The sequence below is a fragment of the Triticum aestivum genome, chromosome 6B (assembly GCF_018294505.1).
Source record: "Triticum aestivum cultivar Chinese Spring chromosome 6B, IWGSC CS RefSeq v2.1, whole genome shotgun sequence".
In the NCBI taxonomy this organism is placed as follows: Eukaryota; Viridiplantae; Streptophyta; class Magnoliopsida; order Poales; family Poaceae; genus Triticum; species Triticum aestivum.
The window spans coordinates 263,223,386-263,243,328 of NC_057810.1; positions in this window are offsets into that span (position 1 = coordinate 263,223,386).

A 19,943-nucleotide genomic window follows, 5' to 3' on the forward strand; every position below is an offset into this window, starting at 1 on the left:
CTCACGTAGCTATGCATCTCCATGGATAGATCTTACATGTGCGTGGATTTTTTTGTTTTCCATGCAACGTTTCCCAACAGTGGCATCTGAGCCAGGTCTATGTGTAGATGAAATGCACGATTAGAACACAAAGAGTTGTGGGTGGTGATAGTCATACTGCTTACCACCAACGTCTTATTTTGATTCGATGGTATTGTAAGATGAAGCGGCCCGGACCAACCTTACATGTCCACGTACAGGAGACCGGTTCCACTGACAGACATGCAACTAAGTTTGCATAAAGGTGGCTAGCGGGTGTCTGCTTCTCCTACTTTAGTTGAATCGAATTTGACTACGGCCGTTCCTTGAAGAAGGTTAAAACAACAAACTTGACGAATCAGCATTGTGGTTTTTGCCGTAGGTAAGAACGGTTCTTGTTAGAAGAGCAGCCACGTAAAACTTGCAACAATAAAGTAGAGGACATCTAACTTGTTTTTGCAGGGTATGTTGTGATGTGATATGGTCAAGACATGATGTGATAAACATTATTGTATGAGATGATCATGTTTTGTAAGTTATCGGCAACCGGCAGGAGCCTTATGGTTGTTTATTTATTGTATGGAATGCAAACGCCATGTAATTGCTTTACTTTATCAGTATGCGTTAGCGATAGTTGTAGAAGCAATAGTTGGCGAGATGACCATGACACAAAGATGGAGATCAAGGTGTCGAGCCGGTGACGATGGAGATCATGACGATACTTTGGAGATGGAGATCAAAAGCACGAGATGATGATGGCCATATCATGTCATATATTTTGATTGCATGTGATGTTTATCTTTTATGCATCTTATTTTGCGTAGTATGGCGGTAGCATTATAAGATGATCCCTTCACTAAATTTCAAGATAAAAGTGTTCTCCCCGAGTATGCACCATTGCAAAAGTTCGTCGTTCCGAGACACCACGTGATGATCGGGTGTGATAGACTCTATGTTCACATACAATGGGTGTAAGACAAATTTGCACATGCAGAATACTTGGGTTAAACTTGATGAGCCTAGCATGTACAGACATGGTCACGGAACACTGGAGACAGAAAGGTCGAACGTGAGTCATATAGTAGATATGATAAACATAGAGATGTTCACCATTGATGACTACCCCATCTCACATGATGTTCGGACATGGGTTAGTTGATTTGGATCACGTATCACTTAGATAACTTGAGGGGTCACTACAGGATGCTGCTAATGTGACACTACGATCAGAGACCCTTTGACGAAACTGTGTGCGATGCATTAATCGCAAACGGGGATGTAAAAAACCGTCAAAAAAGATGCAAAACGTTTACGATGGCAGAGACATCAAACACGGTTCAGATTTTAGTTACATGTGCGATGCCGGGCATACGGTTGATCCAGCAAAACTATTTGCGATCAGGCGGAACAACAGAAACGGGCAGCCATATCAATGTGTGTGCGATATACAGCATACAGTTTGCTCCGATTAACTGTGTGCTATTAGGGAATGCAACAGAAATGGTCAGTCAGATCAAGGTGTGTGTGATATACGGCATACGGTTCACTCGGACAAACTGTTTTTGATTAGGCAAGAGAATAGAAATGGTTCAACTTAAAAACATGTGTGTGATATGCGTCATTTGTTATGAGCCAAAAGAACGCAAATGATTCGTGTAAACTAGATGTGTATGATATGTAGCAAACAACCCACTCGGATGAACTGTTTGCGATGAGACGGTTACTATAGTAAGTTCATGTGCGATTTTGTTCGTATAAAAAACATGAAAAATGCAAACTAGTTGCTTGCGGTGGCTAGGAGTATCGCACATGATGCGTCTGCGGGTACTCGTGTGCGATGATTAGTAAGTTACACATAATGAACATTCGCAAGGGTGATATGCTGATCATGGAGTCCGAGAAGACTGTCATCAGAAGGCCACCGGCTCAGCCTTTTAGCCTATATTTTATTACAATTGTATGCATAAGTAGGTCGTGAGTGTTTTGTGCCTTGTCGCATGTGGCATTTAAAATTATCCTGAATATGTAAGACAATTATTAACCGTTGCCATTGTAAATTTGCCTAAACGGCGAGCAGAGCGCGCGCAGGGACGCCAGAGCGGAGCGCGCTACGGCCGCCTCGATGGCGAGCAAAACACGCGGACGGACACGAGCAGAGCACGCCGCGGCCGCCTCAACGGCGAGAAACCACATGGTCAACCTTCTGGCACCCGTGGGAGACGCGACGGTGCATCCATAGGACATGATGGTGATATCATGACCATGTGTGATAGTGGGCAGACACATACACATACATCCGAGAACAAGGGCCCATGTTTCAGGCTTCCGATGTGTGGCATACGGTTGATCCAAAAGAACGGTTTGTGATGAGACAGAACAACAGAAACGGGGCTTTGTAGGCCCAGAACCATCAATAAATTTTGACTTTGTTTCTTGTCACATTGCAGATTACAACGCAATAAGTAATTGCAAATCTATTCACATAGATCAAACTAATATGTGTTCACACTGATCAAACTAATATGTGTTCATACTTAGCATCGGGCTGTAAAAACTACCCACTCAAAAATTACTTCACGGTTCCTCTCCTCATCACCCACAAAACTGGTATGTCCTGTCAAGTCATTCCGCCATGACTGGTAGGAGGAGTTTTGGGTGGACATATAACCAGGCAGCAAAGACCAAGAACACGGAAGCACTAGAGAGGTCCCGCTGTGAAGCGGCAGCCGCAGCAGAGATGTCTCGGCGCGCCGCGGAGCCCTCGAAAAAGCTCTCACGGGCACGCGAGGGCTCTCACAAGCGCACTCGCCGCGTCAGCGATCGCAACGAGATGGCATTGCTAAAGTCCTTGGATGACGACGATGACATTCTCGCTGGCCTCATTAAGCAGCAAGAGTTGGTCGACGGCTTGATGAAGTTGCTCGAGATTAGCGAAGCCTCGGTTGACAAGGCGACCGGCCTCGTCAAGCAACTCATGGGTGACAATGCGAAGCTCCTCAAGGAGCTCGCCGAGAAGGAGGAGGAGGTTGCCGGCTGGAAGATGCTGCATGAGCAGAGCGGTACCTCGGGGATGATGCTGACAGCGATCGTCAAGGAACTGATGGGTGACTTGAGGAAGTTCCGGATCGAGCGCGAACAGGAGGTGGAGGAATCTGTGGCTGCTTTCAAGTAAAGTCGTGAGGAATTGAAGAAGGAGCTGGAGGATGTCATTGCCCGGCGATCCATCGGCAAGTAGAGACAGTAGCGGCCCAGATCGTTGTATGTCATTTCCTTCTTCTCTTGCCCCCGTGTCTTCCAGGCTTTGCCGCATGTGGCATTTTAAATTATCCGGAATATGTAAGATAATTATTATCTGAGCCATTGTAAATTTGTCGTTGTATTATCCGTTGCTCATCGTATTATCCGTTGCCCTATGTGGCAATTTAAATTAGGCCAGAATACGAGTTGAAAACACGAATAAATCAAATGCTGCCATGGGATCACAAGAAAATACCCTCCGTCCAGGTGCTTTAATTAGCCCATTAATGGAGAAGTTGTGAGTGAGGCGGGCGGCGGCTGGTGCATGGAGGTCAAAGAGCTTGCTTCCCGGCGAGCATGGGCAGCCTTGCTGCTCGCACGTGTCCCGCCGAGCCTGTGAGGTGGACAGGATGCACGCGTCCCATCGAGCCAGCGTGGCGGACTGCTCGCACGCGTCCCGTCGAGCATGCATGGCGGACTTCTCGTGCTCGTCCCGTCTAATCAAACAGTTTCACGCACACCATCGAGTATGGTTAAATTTTGACATGGTTCATATAATACAACCACTTGCGATATTAATGTGTCAGCTATTTGTTTCAAAAAGGACTTCGTTGGCTACTAATGTGTGCGCCTTGTCTCAAACTGGACGATTTTTTTTACCATGGCATATATGTGCCATGTCATGAAACCATGCCAAGTTTCATGTTTTTTGGGTGAGTTTTTTTATTTACTGGGATTTAAAAACCGAGATTCTCAATGTTTTAGGATGACGAGAAGTTTGTAATTCATTCCCATTCCTTAAATGAGACCTAAACATGCACCCAATGACATATGTACGATTTCTCACCCATTTTGCTTCACTGAGCATGTGCTTGTAGTTCAAATTTGAATTATGGACTACATTAAATGCCTAGAAAACTTAATTAATATATACAATGGCCAAACGAACCCTGAACAGTTTCAAATTTTAGCACGACACTCCTTTTATTCTATGTTGCCTATAGAAAACAAAGTTCAAGGCGAGAAGAGGCAGTGATTGTCGTTTCACCCACAAGAGGGGCATGTTTCCCTATCGGAACCACGAGGGTTGCGAGAAGCTTCAGTTTGTAAGAGGCTTGTAATATAGCTTCGCCCAAATTGGACAATTATATGTACCATGTAGTGACACCATGCCAAGTTTCATGATATCCTGGTGAGTTTTGGATTTACAGAGATTCAAAAACTAAGATTCGCAATGTTTGAGGCCAAGCCAGGACGGTGAGACGGTTGAATTCATTCCCATTCGTTCCATGGGACCTAAACATGCACCCCAAGGACACATGTACATTTTTCTAGCCATTTTGGTGCACTGGAGCATGTATTTGCAGTTTGGATTTGAATTATGGACATTAAATACCTAGAAAACTCAATTAATGAATAAAAAGGTCAAACAAACCCTGAATAATTTCAAAGTTCAGCATGAATCTCCCGTTGTTTCTTGTTGTGTGTAGAAGAAAATACGAGGCTAGAAGAGGAGCGATTATTGTTTGGCCCACAAGGGGACACGTTTCCCTATCAAACCAAGAGGGTTCCTACGATAGGCTCCGGTTTGTAAGAGGTTTGTAATAAAGCTTGGCTCAAATTGGCAATGTTTTTACCACAACATATATGTGCCATGACAAGACACCATGCCACCTTTGATGACTTTATGGTGAGTTTTGGATTTATGGGGATTTAAAAACCGAGATTCCAAATGTTTGAGGACGAGCCAGGACGCCGGTACGGTTGTAATTCATTCTCATTCCTGGCATGGGACCTAAACATGCACCCAAGGACATATGTATAATTTTTCTAGCCATTTTGGTGACCTGGAGCATGTATCTGTAGTTCAGATTTGAATTATGGACATTAAATGCCTAGGAAACTCAATTAGTGTATAAAATGGCCAACCGAACCCTGAATAAGTTTAAATTTCAGCATGGATATCCTGTCGTTCCATGTTGCCCGTAGAGGAAAATACAAGGCAAAAGGAGGCAGTGATTACGTTTCGCCACAAGGGGAACATGTTTCCCTATCAGAACCACGAGGCTTCTTTGAGAGAATCTCCGGTTTGTAAGAGGTTTGTAATAAAGCTTGGCCCAAATTGGACAATGTTTTTACCACGACATACATGTGCCAGGACGTGACACTGTGCCAACTTTCATGACTTTCTGGTGAGTTTAGGATTTACGGGGATTTAAAAACTGAGATTCCAAATGTTTGAGAAAGAGCCAGGATGCCGGTACGGTTGTAATTCGCTCCCATTCCTAGCATGGGACCAATACATGCACCCAAGGACACATGTATAATTTTTCTAGCCATTTTGGTGAACTAGAGCATGTATTTGAAGTTCGGATTTGAATTATGGACCTTAAATGCCTAGGGAACTCAATTAGTGTATAAAAAGGCCAAACGAACCCTTTTAAATTTCAGCATGGATATCCTGTCATTCCATGTTGCCTGTAGAAGAAAATACAAGGCGAAAAGAGGTCGTGATTACATTTCGCCCACTAGGGGAACATGTTTCCCTATCGGAACCACAAGGCTACTTTGAGAGAAGCTCCGGTTTGTAAGTGGTTTGTAATAAAGCTTGGCCCAAATTTGATGATGTTTTTACCACGACATATATGTGCCATGACGTGACACCATGCCAACTTTCATGACTTTTTGGTGATTTTAGGATTTACGGGCATTTAAAAACTGAGATTCCAAATGTTTGAGGACGAGCCAGGACGCCGGTACGGTTGCAATTCGTTCCCATTCCTTGCATGGGACCTAAACATGCACCCAAGGACACATGTAAAAAATTTCTAGCCATTTATGTGAACTGGAGCATGTATTTGTACTTCAGATTTGAATTATGGACATTGAATGCCTAGGAAACTCAATTAGTGTATAAAAAGGCCAAATGAACCCTGCATAAGTTTAAATTTCAGCACAGATATCCTACCATTCCATATTGCCCATAGAAGAAAATACAAGGCGAAAAGAGGCAGTGATTATGTTTCGCCTACAAGGGGAACACGTTTCCCTATCGGAACCACGAGGCTTCTTTGAGAGAAGCTCTGGTTTGTAAGAGGTTTGTAATGAAGCTTGGCCCAAATTGGACAATGTTTTTACCACAACATATATGTGCCATGACGTGACACCATGCTAACTTTCATGACTTTCTAGTGAGTTTAGGATTTACGGGGATTTAAAAACCGAGATTCCAAATGTTTGAGGACGAGCCAGGAAGTCGGTACAGTTGTAATTCGTTCCCATTCCTGGCATGTGACCTAAACATGCACCCAAGGACACATGTATAATTTTTCTAGCCATTTTGGTGAACTGGAGCATGTATTTGAAGTTCAGATTTGAAATATGGACATTATATGCCTAGGAAACTCAATTAGTGTATAAAAAGGCCAAGCGTACCCTAAATAACTTTAAATTTTAGCACGGATATCATGTCGTTCCATGTTGCCCGTAGAAGAAAATACAAGGCGAAAAGAGGCAGTGATTATGTTTCGCCCACAAGGGGAACACGTTTCCCTATCGGAACCACGAGGCTTCTTTGAGAGAAGCTCCGGTTTGTAAGAGGTTCGTAATAAAGCTTGGCCCAAATTGGACAATGTTTTTACCACGACATATATGTGCCATGACGTGACACCATGCCAAATTTCATGACTTTCTGGTGAGTTTAGGATTTATGGGGATTTAAAAATCGAGATTCCAAATGTTTGAGGATGAACCAGGAAGTCGGTACGGTTGTAATTCATTCTCATTCCTCGCATGGGACCTAAACATGCACCCAAGGATACATGTATAGTTTTTCAAGCCATTTTGGTGAACGGGAGCATGTGTTTGAAGTTCAGATTTGAATTATGGACATTAAATGCCTAGGAAACTCAATTAGTGTATAAAAAGGCCAAACAAACCCTGAATAAGTTTAAATTTTAGCACGGATATCCTGTCGTTCCATGTTGCCCGTAGAAGAAAATACAAGGCGAAAACAGGCAGTGATTACGTTTCGCCCACAAGGGGAATACATTTCGCGCACAAGGGGAGCATGTTTCCCTATCAGAACCACGAGGCTTCTTTGTGAGAACGTCTGGTTTGTAAGAGGCTTGTACTAAAGCTTGTCCCAAATTGGATAATGTTTTTACCACGACATATATGTGCCATGACATGACACCATGCCAACTTTCATGACTTTCTGGTGAGTTTAGGATTTACGGGGATTTAAAAACCGAGATTCTAAATGTTTAAGGACGAGCCAAGACGTCGATACAGTTGTAATTCGTTCCCATTCCTGGCATGGGACCTAAACATGCACCCAAGGACACATGTATAATTTTTCTAGCCGTTTTGGTGAACTGGAGCATGTATTTGAAGTTCAGATTTGAATTATGGACATTAAATGCCTAGGAAACTCAATTAGTATATAAAAAGGCCTAACGAACCCTTTTAAATTTCATCATGAATATCATGTCGTTCCATGTTGACCATAGAAGAAAATACAAGGCGAAAAGAGGAAGTGATTATCGTTTCGCCCATAAGGGGGACATGTTTCCTTATCGGAACCACGAGGCTTCTTTGAGAGAAGCTTCGGTTTGTGAGAGGCTTGTAATAAAACTTGCGCCAAAATGGACGAAAAAAATTCCTCGACATATATGTGCCATGGGACACCATGCCAAGTTTCACGATTTTCAGGTGAGTTTTGGATTTACTAGGATTTAAAAACTGAGATTCTTCTCACGAATTGTTTTCAAATAGCACACGGTTCACTCACGAAAGCCGTGTGCCTACCAAACCGTGACCGGTGCCCCCCTCCCCCCTCCCCCTGCTACGCGCGCAATCTGAGTCATGCGTTCTGATTGGCCAGAACCCAAACCCCATAGATCGTACGTCTGCACCGTTGGATGCTCCTATATCGAACGGCAACATTCAGCCCTTTCGACAGCACATGTAGTACATGGGTAAGCACTGTGTGCATGCGTCATGCTAGCTCACGCTTCCTTCTCTACTACGTTTTCTAAATAGGCTACCGTTTCCAGCCACTCCTCTCATCGGTTTCCCACCTCTTCTCCCATCGTTTTCCCGCTACTAGTGTCAGTGCTAATTGAAGGCTAGCGGCGACACACCGGCCATGTAAATATTGCACAAAGTTTCTAAAAGCACAGATGTGCGTCATAGGAGGGAGTAGGTCCCATAGGGTGACCAGCGTGAAACGCCTTAAAGGCAAGGAGGTAATTCCTATCAGCAAGGTGCGGCTTCTCATCCGCAAGTCTAGTCGAATAGAATGCAGAAGTTAAGCATGCTCAGGATGGAGTAGTCCAAGGATGGGTGACCCAGTGGAAAGTTGCATATCTCAAGCTTCATTTAAATGCTATGACATGGTCATTATATAGATAAAGAGATAAATATCTCTATAGTGACTTGTCATGGTGACTATATAAACCTTGGGATCCTTGTTTTTCTAATTTGTAGACTATGTTTTTATAGGTTATTTTTTGCTCTAAAAAATTAAAGAATGATTGACTCTATAGTGACCTGTCATGGTGGTTATATAAACCTTTTTTAGGTCGCATGCAGGGTATAGGGGGCAGGGTGTTATGATCGAGCATGTCTCCCTTGTGTGGTTTATAGACGCTACACATATCTATGGTCTCCCCAAGGTATATATTATCGTTTACCGACAATGAGGGGAGCCCACACAATCTATCCCTTTGACCCAACAACAAGAAGGGTTTGACCATGATGATTTCCTATTGATATGTGTGCCATGCTAGACCAAATAAAGTTTGAGCGCATGCGTGGGACGCCCCCCCCCCCCCCCGATGCCTCGAAGTTGGGAAACGAACATCATACATATTGAACCAGGCTTGGAGTCGGGTACGGTGTTCGGTTTCTAATGTAGTTGGTGGCCCATCGAAGTTGTGCATTCGGGATTTAAACACATCACACACCACCATACCCATACATATTTTCAGGGCACATGTAGTGTATACGGGGTCTTTTGATCGACCATGCCTCCCTTGTGCGGTTTTTTGTGATGACACGCATATCTGTGGGCTCCCCGAATGTATATATATCATCCCTTTGACCGATAATGAGGGGTATGTGTTGGCCATGAATGGATTCCTCCTAGTTCGTGTTAGGGCCGGTCACTGTCACATGTCGTTCAACCAAAGCTTGAGCTCATGCGTTGTCAGGATTCTCTCCCACATCCTTGGATTGCTGGGTTCGACCTACATCGTACCCTGTGTATCTCATCCTTAACTATCATGCCTTCATGGTTGTTGTTTGTATCGAGAGGTAGGCACCACATCTAAATTGTACAGTATTCTATATTGAAAACACACATCACCCCTTCCAACGTACATCATTTTGGGCTGCATGCAAGAGGTGTTGGTTTTGTGGTCCCTCTCATGCAATTTTTATGATGGTTTAATCTATTGGCCCAAGCGGTTTATTGACAACAACAGCTGTCGTTTAACCAAATGGTAGATTCATTGGTCCGTATTATGGTAGGTCATGATGACATGCATGTACGACCAAAGTATCATTACGTGCATCCGCCCCGCAGACACGAAGTGGGAGGTGGTGGGCCAAGCATCCTAGCTAGCTACGACATTATGTCATTATAGATATATCCAAGGGTGCTTTAGGGTTTGCGAGGCAGGTGCCACCAAAGTTGTGCATTGTGTATTTAAAGTTTTAACATCACACCCAATATTCCTACATATATTTGGCCACTTCCAGGTGGTTCTTGACTTCTGGCCCCTCTCATCATCTTCGATGACGCGCCCAACCATGGGCCCGGACGCTCAAAGTTGTGCATTGGAATTTTGAACACCACACACCACCCTTTTCACTCATATATATTTGGGCCACATGCTGGTGTGGCTGTCTTCTGACCCTCTCTAACTTTTTTTGCTGCAAAGACTCTAATGACGCTCAACGGACGTGGGTATAATGTCTTAACCTTGTGCGATGCAAGTGCGTTATGAATCACGACGACTGCACAAGCGCTAGAAAAGGTGGAGGTATTGGCTCAACCGTGTGCGATGCAAGTGCACTATAAAATCACCACGACTGCGCAAGCGCAAGCAAAGGGTGGAGGTACTGGCTTAACCGTGTGTGATGCAAGTGCACTGTAAAATCACCACCTGCGGAAGCTAAAGGTGGGTAAGTTTATTTAGAAATTAGGATGAACCGTGTGCGATAGACCAACTAGCTAGAAATATAAAAACAAACTACTAGCATTAAGGGTTGCAAAAATCGGTGGTTCCGTCACTTTTCCTTATTATCATACACGCATATTCTTATTGGACCGTGCGCGATCTTGGGCACTCCTACCCCGCATCAATTCCTTTACCCAAATTTTAGTATCCGCCATACTTCAACCATCACCCACACTCCTCCAACACCTACCTTATAGTAAAATTGCAGTAGCCATGGCATTTGAACCATCGACCTCCCTCGTCCACCACCATCTCCACCCACCATTACTAAAATCTTTAGTAGTCGCGTCATATCTTAAAACACCACCACCACCACCACCCCCTCCATAGTCCCCCCCATCCCCCCTCCCCTCATCGAACCCTAGCTCGCGGCCGCCGCCGGAACCGCCGCCAACCCCTGCCAGTCTGCCCGTTCCTCCTAGCTTAGATAATAAAGTTCAGGTTACCTAGTGATTCCCATACCATCACCCCACTCCCCTGAGTTTTTAGATGAGGCATGCGGTGTCCCTCCCCGCCAGATCCACATCCCCTGCTCCAAAATGTCACAGCCTAACCTCGACCACGTATCCCGGGAGCCCGACGAGCGTTCGGCCAAGAAGAGGTTTATCATGGCCTCTCCGGCGGACGTTGGCGAGGTGGCCGCCGTTCGCCTCGACTTGTCGAACCCTGAGCAACACATCACCATGGAAGCCGGCGAAGATGTTGACTATGTTGCCATGCCGAAGGCTTCATGTCAGCGGGCTAGTGTAAGACTGTATCTCGGGAAAGCTAGCTACGACATCAAGCTCGTCGATAGTGAGGGCTTCACCCGGGCCATGTCACAGGTTAAGTGGTCCATCCCTGACCCCTCTAGTTCAACTGTCATTGATCTATTCGACGGCCCTGTCGCTGATCTCCTCCGTGAAGCGGTCAAGGATTTGCGATCCTTATACGCAATCGAGCCCGTTTTGTCATTTATGAAGGACATGTTCTACGGTGGCGGCTTGGGATCCTCAATTGCTAAGTCAGATCTCATTGACCACGACCATGACCACCACGAGGATGGCACCCACAAAGGTTCTTCCAAGGTGAAACAGCCCATCTGTGACATCAGAGAGCGCACCATGGGTCTATGCTCTTCCAACTAGAAGGATCTCGTCCATGAAATGTGAGGCAACATTCTATCAGCAAATCTTACCTTTTCTAGCTTGTCAACCCGTACCCTTTGTTGTAGTAGCATTTGTCGTGCGGTGCTTTAATTGTGTTGTGTTTAATTATTTCAGTTATGCAAAAACGTATTATTCAATAGGGCTATGTGATGTTTAAGTATGAATTGTCCACTGCAGTTTCACGAATGGCTATATTTAGTTGTTTATAGTGAGTAGATGCCTTGTTTATCTATATTTGGTTGTTAGGTTGGTTGCAGTGAGCATTTTTCCAGTTATCGAGCGGATGCCTTCTTTAGTTTGGTTGCAGTGAGCATTTGTCCAGTTATCAAGAAGATGCCTTATTTATCTGTATTTGGTTGTTAGGTTGCTTTTTTTAGCATTTGTCAAGTTTTCAAGCAGATGCCTTGTTTATCTGTATTTGCTTGTTAGGTTGGTTGCAGTGAGCATTTGTCCAGTTTTCAAGCATATGCCTTGTTTATCTATATTTGCTTGTTAGATTGGTTGTAGTGAGACTCTGTCCAATTTTCAATGGCTATATTTGGTTGTTATACTAATCATTTATGCCTTGTTTATTTCAGTCATTAACAATGTGTTGTTCGTTATGTGCAAGTTAGAACTGTGCCACTCGACTGCATCAGTACCAATTTGAACGGCTATATTTGGTTCCAGTTATGCCTGATGTAGTTAACACATGCCCATTATTTCAGTTTTACACATTTATCCAGTGTAATGTTTAAGCATTACCTACGTTCTATTCATTTTCAACAATACCAGTTTGAATTGCAATATTTGATGGTTGTTAAGCCTGCTGTCAGTAACATTGTCTTCCATTTTATATCTTCTTTAACAGCATGTTGAAAGCGACACATTCAAGCTATCATTTGGAGATGATGTTGTTTACCTTTTCTATATTTGTTTGATGTTAAGGTTATTGTACTTATCATGCCTTTCCACTACTTATGCAGGACAATAACAGGAGTGGCCACCATTTTCCGCCGAGGTTAGCTTCATCCCTCGACTTGTACTCCCCCTGTCGTTCCATAATGTAGTGCATATAGATCCAGGCCTGGACACTTGTTAGCTTCTAATATTGACTTGTTGCCCGTAGGTACATATGCCCTTGGCAAGGATCCACGCATCGACCCTTTTGCGTATGGGGCAATGAAATATTCATGAACAAGCATCAAGTGAGGAAACTGATAAGGATTATTAGCAAAAAGATACGAATGTTGGCAAGAAAATTATTTGTTTATGCTCTATCCAACACAATAGGGAGTTGTAGGATGGTAACTATAAACTCTGCAGCCTTCTCTTTTTACTGCCTATAATGAGTTGTTAGATAACAATGTTTCAATCTTTTTCGTTCACAGTGGTTCCCGAAGAAGTTCACTCAAGATTACCTCCAAAGTACATGATTGGTGGACACACATTGAAGGTTAAAGCATTTCATCCATACTACAATGAGCATCGAGAAGTCGTAATGAAGACAATGAAGGATGGACGGGCAGCCATCACAAGGGGTTGGCCTAGAGTCGTGCGTGCATTACTGATAGCCCAAAAGTATAGGGGATCAATTGTAGCCTCTTTCGATAAGTAAGAGTGTCGAACCCAATGAGGAGCTAAAGGTAGAACAAATATTCCCTCAAGTTCTATCGACCACCGATACAACTCTATGCACGCTTAACGTTCGCTTTACCTAAAACAAGTATGAAACTAGAAGGACTTTGTAGGTTTTGTTGGATAGGTTTGCAAGAATATAAAGAGCATGTAAATAAAAACTAGGGGCTGTTTAGATAAAGACGCAATAAATTTAGTATAGCGACTTTGGAAAAGTGGTGATAGGAGTTTTGAAATTGTCCCTAAGCAATTGACTACTTTACTAGACCGATAGCAAGTTTTATGTGGAAGAGGCCACTGCTAGCATGTCATCCCTGACTTGGAATTCTATGCACTTATGATTGGAACTATTAGCAAGCATCTACAACTACTAACGTTCATTAAGGTAAAACCCAACCATAGCATTAAGATATATTGGTCCCCCTTCAATCCCGTATGCATCAATTTCTATGCTAGGTTGAAGCTTCTGTCACTCTTGCCCTCCAATACATAGTACTATTAACATACAACTAACCCTATGGTGTGATCCACGTGTGTGCTCATATGATGGGCACCAAAGGACAGCAACATAACCACAAGCAAATTAAACCAATCATAGCAATTCACCAATTACCGATAGGGCAACGAAAATCTACTCAGACATCATAGGATGGCAACACATCATTGGATAATAATATGAAGCATAAAGCACCATGTTCAAGTAGAGGATACAGCGGGTTGCGGGAGAGTGGACCGCTGTAGACAGATGGGGGAAGGTGATGGAGATGTTGGTGAAGATGACGGAGGTGATGGAGATGTTGGTGAAGAAGGTGATGGAGATGTTGGTGAAGATGAAGATGACGGAGTGATGGAGATGTTGATTGGTGGCGTTCCGGCAGCACCGGGAGAGAGGGGAGAGAGACCCCTTCTTCTTCTTCTTCCTTGACCTTCTCCCTAGATGGGAGAAGGGTTTCCCCTCTGGTCCATGGTCTCCATGGCGTGGGAGGGGCAAGAGCCCCTCCGAGATTGGATCTATCTCTCTCCGTTTCTGCGTTCCAGATTCTGGCCTTTCAGCGTTTCTTATATTCCTGAAGATCCATAACTTCGATTGGATTGAAACTTTGAACATGATTTTTCTCTGGATATTAGCTTTCTTGAGGCAAAATAAGGGCAACAACCACCTTACGGGGTGTCCACGAGGACCAGGGGCGCCCCCTGCCACGTGGGCCCCTCGAGCATTGTCTCGTGTTGATTCCACTTCTCAAAATTCAGATATATTCCAAAAAAATCTCCGTCCGTTTTTATCCCGTTTGAACTCTGTTTGATATGGATTTTTTGCGAAACAAAAAACATGCAACAAACAGGAACTGGCACTGGGCACTGGATCAATATGTTAGTCCCAAATATAGTATAAAAAGTTGCCAAAAGTCTGTAAGAGTTGTAGAATATTGGCATGGAACAATAAAAAATTATAGATACGATGGAGACGTATCAATTACGCATGGAGGAGGGCACAATATGGACATTCCGCTTCACCTTCTCCAGTAACCAGAATGTCTTTCGCCTCTCTCTTTATAGACTTTAGTACAACTGTGGTTCATCATTCTTTACTTGGCGCTTCTGTAGTTCTTTAGTATTTGTACATGTGCATCAAATTATGCATTCGTGGTTGAACCTATATTTGTATTAAACATGGTTGGATATGAAATAAGTGATTGCCTACTTTCAAATTCAAAACATGTGATTTTTAAATTAGGGATTAATTAGGGATTACACTGCACACGGTTTGCGAAAGCGAAACGTCTGCGATAGAAGTGGAGATCAGGCATGTTTCTATGATCCACTACGTGTGCGATCAATGTCCATTGCACACACGATCAACCAAGAAAAAAGGTGTGCGATTAATAGCAACATCGCACACAATTATTTCTTATTAAATGTTTGTGATAGTCACCTTATCACACACGCTTCAAAATGATGGACTGTTTGTAATGTTATGCGCATCGCAAAGTTTTGGTCATAGAAGAACGCGTACGATAGGAACTTCTTGGATTAACTCTGTGATACGTCTCCAACGTATCTACTTTTCCAAACACTTTTGCCTTGTTTTGAACTCTAACTTGCATGATTTGAATGAAACTAACCCGGACTGAAGCTGTTTTCAGCAGAACTACCATGATGTTGTTTTATGTGTAGAAAAGAAAAGTTCTCGAAATGTCCTGGAAATCCACGGAGGCACTTTTTGGAATTAATAAGAATTTTTGGTGAAAGAATTAATGCCAGGGGGCCCACAGCCTGTCCATGAGACAGGGGGGAGCGCCCCCCCCTAGGGTGCAGCCTCCTATCTCGTGGACCCCCTGGACCTCCACCGACCTCAACTCCAACTCCATATATTCACGTTCGGGGAGAAAAAACATCAGAGAAAAAGTTTCATCGCGTTTTACGACATGGAGCCGCCACCAAGCCCTAATCTCTCTCGGGAGGGCTGATCTAGAGTCCGTTCGGGGCTCCGAAGACGGGGATTCATCGCCGTCGTCATCATCAACCATCCTCCATCACCAATTTCATGATGCTCACCATCGTGCGTGAGTAATTCCATCATAGGCTTGCTGGACCGTGATGGGTTGGATGAGATTTACGATGTAATCAAGTTAGTTTTGTTAGGGTTTGATCCCTAGTATCCACTATGTTCTGAGATTGATGTTGCTATGACTTTGCTATGCTTAATGCTTGTCACTAGGGCCCGAGTGCCATGATTTCAGATCTGAACCTATTATGTTTTCATGAATATATGTGTGTTCTTGATCCTATCTTGCAAGTCTATAGTCACATATTATGTGTTATGATCCGACAACCCCGAAGTGACAATAATCGGGATACTTCTCGGTGATGACCATAGTTTGAGGAGTTCATGTATTCACTATGTGCTAATGCTTTGTTCCGGTTCTCTATTAAAAGGAGGCCTTAATATCCCTTAGTTTTTGTAAGGACCCCGCTGCAACAGGAGGGTAGGACAAAAGATGTCATGCAAGTTCTTTCCATAAGCACGTATGACTATTTACGGAATACATGCCTACATTACATTGATGAATTGGAGCTAGTTTTGTGTCACCTTATGTTATAACTATTGCACGAGGAATCGCATCCGGCATAATTATTCATCACTAATCCATTGCCTACGAGCTTTTCACATATTGTTCTTCTCTTATTTACTTTTCTGTTGCTACTATTACAACTACTACAAAAACCCAAAAACATTTATCTTTACTTTTGCTACCGTTACCTTTATTATCATACCACTTTTTCTACTAAACACTTTGCTGCAGATACTAAGTTATCCAGGTGTGGTTGAATTGACAACTCAACTGCTAATACTCAAGAATATTCTTTGGCTCCCCTTGTGTCAAATCAATAAATTTGGGTTGAATACTCTACCCTTGAAAGCTCTTGCGATCCCCTATAGTTGCGGGTTATAAAGACTAATTTCTGGCGCTGTTGCCGGGGAGCATAGCTCTATTCTCTGAGTCACTTGGGATTTATATCTGTTGATCACTATGAAGAACTTGAAAGACGCTAAAACTAAGATTTTGCCCTCAACTACGAGGGGGGGTAAGGAACTGCCATCTAGCTCTGCACTAGATTCTCCTTCCGTTATTAGTAGGCTTGCGACACCTAAACCTACTACTGCTATGAATTCTGATATGTCGCATGTTATTGATGATGCCACTTCTGCTATGCATGATGAAACTACTTCTGTGCGTGATACTACTTTGCCATTAGGTGAATTTGTTGATGAACAACTTGCTAGAGTTAGGGGGAATGAAAATATTGAAGAACCTATTATTGATGATAGTGATGATGAAGGTTCCCCCAATGATTATGTATTACCTGTTGTTCCTAAGGGTTATGTTATGAATGAAGCAGCTGCTATGGAAATTCTTGCTTGCAATGATAGAAATGATCTTAAGAAATTATTAGCTAAATGGAAGCGGCAGTCTCTTAATGCTAGAATGAAACCCGATCCTGCTTTTGCTACTTCACCTATCTGTGTTACTGATAAGGATTATGAATTCTCTGTTGATCCTGATATTATTACTTTAGTTGAATCCGATCCTTTTATGGCCTTGAATCTAAAACTGTTGTGGCACATCTTACCAAGTTGAATGATATAGCTAACCTGTTTACCAATGATGAGAAGTCTCGCTATTTATATATCCTTAAGATATTTCCATTCTCATTAAAGGGTGATGCTAAGACTTGGTATAATTCTCTTGCTCCTGGTTGTGTGCGTAGTCCACAGGATATGATTTATTACTTCTCTGCTAAATATTTCCCTGCTCATAAGAAACAAGCTGCCTTGCAGGAAATATATAATTTTGTGCAAATCAAAGAAGAGAGTCTCCCACAAGCTTGGGGGAGGCTTCTCCGGTTACTTAATGCTTTGCTTGATCATCCTCTTAAGAAAAATGAAATACTTGATATATTTTATAATGGACTAACCGATGCTTCCAAGGACTACTTGGATAGTTGTGCTGGCTGTGTTTTCAAGGAAAGAACAGTCGACGAAGCTGAAATACTATTAAACAGTATGTTGACTAATGAAAATAATTGGACTCTTCCCGAGCCAGTTCCTGGAGTAATTCCTGAACCAATTGAGCCAACTCCTGAGCTTATTCCTAAACCCACTCCAAAGAAGAGAGGTGTTTTATTTCTCAGTCCTGAAGATATGCAAGAGGCAAAAAAATCAATGAAAGAAAAAGGTATTAAAGCTGAAGATGTTAAGAATTTACCACGTATTGAAGAAATACATGGTCTTAATATACCGCCTGAAGAACCACATTGTCTTGATAACCCGACACAGGTAGTAAAGGTAAATTCTCTCTATAGATATGATAAAGTTGAAATACCCTCTACTAAATTTCATAGCCCATGCTTAGATGAATTTGATGACTTTATGGCTAGACAAGAAAGTTTTAATGCTTATGTTGGAAGGGAGTTAAAGAATAATGCTTTCGAGATAGGACGCATAGGTGATAATCTGGCTAGAGTTAAAGATGAACTTCACCGCGTTAGCAAATATGCTTCTATGGTTGCTACTCAAGCTGAGCAAGTACTTAAAGCTCAAAATGAATTGCTTGATGAATTAAATAATAAAAATGACTTTGCTGTTAGAGTGGCTACTAGAACTGGTAGAATGACTCAGGAACCTTTGTATCCTGAGGGCCGCCCTAAGAGAATCGAGCAAGATTCTCAGAGAAATAATTTAGAGGCACCTAGTTGTTCTAAGAAGAAGAAAAAGAAAGACGATAGGACTTTGCATGCTTCTAGTGAACCTGTCGTAGACACACCTGAGAATCCCAATGATATTTCTATTTCTGATGCTGAAACTCAATCAGGTGATGAACATGAACCTAGTGATAATGTTCATGTTGATGCTCAACCTAGCAAAGTCAATGATGTAGAGATTGAACCTGTTGTTGATCTTGATAACCCACAATCAAAGAATCAACATTATGATAAGAGAGATTTTGTTGCTAGGAAGCACGGTAAAGAAAGAGAGCCATGGGTTCAGAAACCCATGCCCTTTCCTCCTAAACCATCCAAGTCAAAGGATGATGAGGATTTTGAGCGCTTTGCTGAAATGATTAGACCTATTTTCTTACGTATGCGCTGAACTGATATGTTGAAAGTAAATCCTTATGCTAAGTACATGAAGGATATCATTACAAATAAAAGAAAGATACCGGAAGCTGAAATTTCCACCATGCTTGCTAATTACACTTTTAAGGGTGGAATACCAAAGAAACTTGGAGATCCGGGTGTTCCAACTATACCATGCTCCATTAAAAGAAATTATGTTAGAACTGCTTTATGTGATCTTGGAGCCGGTGCTAGTGTTATGCCTCTCTCTTTATATCGTAGACTTGAATTGAATAAGTTGACAGCTACTGAAATATCTTTGCAAATGGCTGATAAATCAACTGTTATACCTGTCGGCATTTGTGAGGACGTGCCTGTTGTGGTTGCAAATGTCACTATCTTAACGGACTTTGTTATTCTTGATATTCCCGAGGATGATAGTATGTCTATTATCCTTGGTAGACCTTTTCTTAATACTGCAGGGGCTGTTATTGATTGCAACAAAGGCAATGTCACTTTTCATGTTAATGGTAATGAGCATACGGTACACTTTCTGAGGAAACAATCTCAAGTTCATAGCATCAATTCTATTGAAAAAGTTCCAACTATCACTTTTGGAGGTTTTGAACTTCCTCTTCATACTGTCAAGAAAAAGTACGATATTCTTATTGTTGGGGATTTTCATATCCCCGTTGAGGTAGCTTAGTGTTATTCGAAATTTCTCTGGTTCCGTGTTATTCGGAATGAGTTTGTTAACAAGACTTGATCAACCTTGTTAGTGGGCATTTTGATGATCACGAGATGGAACTAGAAGGCACAACCTTCTGTATCCCCCTTTTTACTTTCTGTTATTTAGAATAAATAAAGCAAAAATAGTATTATCTGTCTGTTTTCTGAATTATCCGTGCATCAAAAAATAGTCCGAAAATAAAAGTGCTCCAAATGCCCTGCAAATTTAGTATGATTTTTTCTGGAATATTTGAGGATTTTAGGCACTGAAAACACTGCAGGAGGGGCAAGCACCAGGCCACGAGAGAGGAGGGCACCCCCCCCCCCA